This window comes from Aspergillus heteromorphus (assembly GCF_003184545.1).
Source record: "Aspergillus heteromorphus CBS 117.55 chromosome Unknown BO70scaffold_10, whole genome shotgun sequence".
NCBI lineage: Eukaryota > Fungi > Ascomycota > Eurotiomycetes > Eurotiales > Aspergillaceae > Aspergillus > Aspergillus heteromorphus.
In genome coordinates this window covers 923,559-929,272 of record NW_020290415.1, presented here as the reverse complement: position 1 = coordinate 929,272, position 5,714 = coordinate 923,559, and positions in this window count along the sequence as shown.

Below are 5,714 nucleotides of genomic sequence, written 5' to 3'. Positions count from 1 at the left end.
TAAATATCTATTAAATATTAATTATTTTATTCAGAGCTTCTTGTCTTAATTAATAATTAATAATATTAATATATTTTAGACTAGTTCAAAAGAAAAAATTCTTATTAGTAAGAATTTTAACTATTTAATAATTATTATATAATATAGAGAAATATTGATTAGAGCTAAATCTTATTTATTTAAAAAATCTTCTTTAGTAAAGAAGTTGCTTGATTATAGTAGTTAGAGCTAATAATTAAGCTTTAATAATTAAAAAAATTATATAATACTGTTTCTTACTTAGTTAATTAATAAAGCTATTAAATAAATAAATAATATATCTTATTAAGCTAGTATAATCTTAATTATCAGTAAAACTAGTATTACTGATTATATAAAATAAAATAAGACTAGAACTAAATTTAATAGTCAAGTTCTTTATTTTTTCTAAATAAAAAATTAAATAATCCACAGCCCTGAGATATTTAGGGCTTAGATTAATTAGATATTCTAAAATTAATTAATATAATTTAGTAATATCAGGTCTAGTCTAAACTATAGAATATAGAACTAACTCTATTTTTTGCTGAAATTTATAAATTTAATTAGCAGTGATTTAGTAAAATAGATTCTTTACTAATTTCTTGCTTAAAAATAAGAATTTAGAGCTTTTTTTTTACTCTAAATTAAACTTATTAATAATCTTATTAATATAGTTTAATTATTAAATCTATAACTTTCTATTTAAGTAATTATATAAGATTTAAATATTAAGAAATAAATTAATCTCTTTAAGATCTTTGAATTTGAATAATATTATTAATTCTTGCTTAAATTTATTAAATTTTTAATAATTTAATTTATAAAATATATAAATTATATTATTTATAAAAATTATTAAAATTATAAATTTATTAATAAAGATATATTAATCTTTTTAAATAGACTTAAGTTCTAGAACTATTAGTCTCTGTTTTAGAATATTTTATTAAAAAAATAATAAATATTTTAATTTATATAAAGCTTTCTATAATAAAAAAACTATTTATTTATTTTCTAATTCAGAAATTAGACTTATATAGATTTTCTTCTTAATAAGATTATTAAGAAAGATAATAATTATATTTAATTAATTAATTTCTAGATTAAATATAGTAATTAGAGTTAAAAAAATCTGTATAAATCTGGCTGTAAGAATATTAATATATATTTCTAATTAATCAGATATCTATAAATTATCTCTAATATAAATTCAGGCTTTGAAATTAATTAGATAATTAGTTTTATTAAATTTATATAAAAATATTTATTTTAATAATAATACTTCAGCTCTATTAATTTTATAAATTAAATATATATTCTAAGTATTTAAAGTTTTTAATTAATTAATTTTAGTTTTGGCAGTCTGAGTAAATTAGCTTGAAAATATATAATTTCTTATTTCTTACTAGTTAGTAGACAGAGATAAAAGTAATAAGAAATTAATATAGAGAATTTCACTCTTATTAATATAATTAATTATTATTTAAATAATTTAAAGAGTAAGTCTAGTTTTTTTAAAATTAGAATTAGATAATTCTAAATAAATCTGTTTCAGGCCTCTGATTAATTTAATATCTAAGAACTTAGTTTTATTAATCAGCTTATTAATATTTAAATTATTAATAAGAATCTGAGATAATAAAGAAAATAAATTAAATAATAAAAATAATAAATCTTCTATAATTATATTATTATCTTGTCTGACTGAGATATCTAACTAATTATTTAAGACTATTAACTGACTTAATTTAACAGCTAACTGATCTGAGATTATTAACTAGTCTTATTCTAATTAATTATCTAATAAAGATTTAGATATTTATTTTAATATTTCTAAATTAGAAAGATTCTTATCTATATCAGATTCTTTAGATTCTTTAGAAATAGAGATATCTGATTATTTTAATTAAATAAAATCAACTAATTTAGTTATTTCTTATTTTATTAATAGATTTCCTAATTTAATATATTATTTATAATTAAAATTTTTATTAAAAATAATATTATAAATTAAAATTATTTTTTTAAAAATAAACATCCAGATCTGCTAAATATTAATTATCTAATAGCTAATTAAATAATTAATTAGAACTCTAGATTCTAGTTTATTTTCTTTAAATAAATTACTAATTTAAATATAGATATATAATTTATACTTTCTTAAATAAAAAATATCTAATTTTCTAGATAACTATAAAAAACTTTTCCAGATAATTTTATATAATATTTTTTAATTTAATTATTTATTTAATATTCTATTTAGAATAAAAATAGTTAAATCTATTATTTTAGATTATAAAAATATAGAGAGCCCTGAATTAATTAATAAACTTCTTATTTTAAAAATAATTAGAGCTTTAAATCTTTCTATATATAGATTTTACTCTGGCTGATAAACTAATAAATAATTAATTAATAAATCTTTGATACTAGTTCAGATTAGAAAAATATTAAGATTTTAATTCTAATCAGAATAAAATCTCTTGAATATTATCTTAAATTAATTAATAATTAATTAAATTATATTAATAATTAATTCTAAAATATCTAATTTAAAAGTTAGAGCTTGTTCTAGATAAAATTTTAAATAAAAATAATAGAGATAGCTAATATATCTCTATTTATTAATTCTATTTATTATATAAATTAAGTTCTAATAAATTAATTTAAATATCTGACTTTCTTTCTTAAATTTTTATCTTAAAATTTATCTTTTTAATTGACTAATTTTATATATAAGATATTTTTTAATTTAGCTTAGCTTATCTAAGCTAGTCTATTTTAATAAATTAGTAATATTAATTTTTTAAATTAAATTATTTAGATAATTTAGAGTTTTTTTATTAAAATATTCTAATTTTTTATACTATTCTTTAGCTGTTCTAGATATTATATATTAATATTCTAAGAGTTTAATTAGCTTAAGATTATAAACTAACAAGTCTAAGATAGCCAACTAACTTGATTTAATAGTAATAATTATAATAAAACTAGATTTTTATTTTTATTAAATATAGTATATTTCTCTGATTTTTTTAATTTAATATAGTAAAGTTTTATCTGTCTATTTAAGAAATTTATCTTTTCTATTTAAAAATAACTTTTTTTTGTTAATTTTTATAGCTAAGAGAATATTTATATAAAATTAAGAAATATAAATCACTTCTTTAAGTTTAAAATATAGATTTTTTTTATTTAAATAAATAAGATAAAAAATAATTATTCTATAATCTTAAATAATTAAAACAGTATCTTTTATTTTTATTAATCTACTTTTATTTATAATAAAAGTATAATTAATAAAAAAATTCAAGAAATTATAGATATAATTATCTGAAGCAGTATTAAAAGTCTATTAAGATAAATAAAATATTAATAATTATTTTAAATAGATAATTTATTAATTTATTATTAAGAAAATCTTTTCTGCTTTATCAGTTGCTTTATTATTTTTATTAAATAAAGATAGTATTTAATAAGTCTAATAATATTATTTAAAGAAATATCTTAATTTAGAACTATTTCTGAAAGTATTTTTAAAATAATTTAAGATTTTAATCTCAGACTTCTATTCAGAATCTCTTAATTTTTTATTAATATAAAAATAATTATTAAAATTATAAAATCTATTATTCTTGCCTGATTTATATAAGCAAGACTGATTCTTAAATCTTTATTTTTTTATTAATATTTTACTGTTTTAAGAAGTTTATTTTAACTTAGTTATTAAAACAGTTATTAAAATAATTAATTTAGAATTATCTAAAAAATCTTAAAAAAAAATATAACTAATTCTGTTACTGTTACTGTTAACTAGCTTAATAGATTATTTAATTTAAGAATTTAGATAAATCTAATTATATACTCTTTATATTATCTTAAGAAACTTAAATAGTTCTTTTTAATTATTTTTATTATTAATTAATTTTGATTATTAAATTATTATAAAATTATCTATTATTTTCTAAACTAATTTAAGAAAGTTATAGATTATTTAAATAAAACTAGTAATTTTATTTAATTTTAGCTTTATTACTTCTGAATAAATAAGCTCTTATTAAATTATATAATTCTTAATAAAACTCTTTATTTCTAAGAATTATAGCTTATAATATTTATTAATAATTTTTTTTATATAAGACTGATTAATAAGAATAATTCTTTTTTTTAGAATTTATAAAATTTAATAGAGTCTTTTTAAATTAAATATAATATACTAATTTTACTTATTTAATATAAAATTTATTAATAAATTTAAAGAGACTAGTCCAGAGATAATTTTCTTTTATTTCTTAAATTAATAATTAAATTAATTTATAATTTTTTAATATAAAAAGCGGTCTGATTTACTAAGATCTATTATTAAAATAATATAATAATTAAAGTCTAAAATAAATATAGTAACTGGCTTGATAAAATAATTAGATTTCTTAAATAAATCTAGATTTATATATTCCCAGATATTCTTATTAATAGTAAATAATTAAATTTAATTAATTCAAAGAAATTAATCAGATTAATTATTAAAAATAATAAAAACTTTCTTAAATTGTTAATTTTAAGATATAATAAAGAAATAATTAAAAAAATTTAAAAATTTAAATAAATCTTATTTTTTACTTAAAAATTTTATAATTTTTTATACAAATTTTAAGTCAGAGATAAAATAAAAATAAAAAAAATAAAAAAATATAAAAAATCTTAGAGATATTAATAAAAAATTAATATAAGAGTATAATTAGACTTATAATTAAGAACTTTTCTTAAAAAATAAAAATTTTTTTTAAGAAGACTTTATTAAACTTTTATTTTCTTATATAAATTAGATATAAAAGTAAAATAAAAATAAAAGAAAGATAAAAGAAATAAAAAATAAGAAAAATTAAAAATTAAATAATTAAATAAAAATTTTTTTCTAATTTCTTAGAAAGACTTTACTAAACTCTTATTTTCTTATATAAATTATATATAAAAATAAGATAAAAGTAAGATAAAAATAAAAAAAAGATAAGAGAAAAATAAAAAAAATAATAAAAAAAATTAAAAATTAGATAAATAAGAAAAAGACTAAAAGCTAATTTAACTTAATTAAAATTTATTAAAAAAATTAATTAAAAACTAAAAGATTTTTTTATTTATATTTATAACTAATTAGCTATTAAAAATATATAAAAATATATAAAATTATATAAAATTATATAAAAATTATATAAATAGAATAGAACTGAGAATAATAAAATTAGTAATTAAATAAAGACTAGAATAATTAATAAAAATAAGATCTCTTATTTTACTATAGAATAAACAGAATTTAAAATTATTAATCTGCTAACTAATAGTCTAAGACAGCTAACTGGCCTGAGGCTGTAAACTAATGTCTTAGACAGCGAACTGGCGAGTCTGCCTATATTATTGATAAGTTTATATATAATAATATCTTACAAGTTTTTATAAAAAAATTATTTTTTTATATTATTATTATAAAATATCTATAGATTATTAAGATAGACTTTTATAAAGAAAGAAAAGTAGAGATTAAAGTTTTTAAATAGATTAAATATATTTAAAAAATTTATATTAAAATAGAGAAGAATCTAACTTCTATTTATAAAAAATAAAAATAATTTTATAATTTTAAAAAATAAATAAAAAGCTTTATATTAAAAAAAATAATTTAACTATCTGTAAAATAT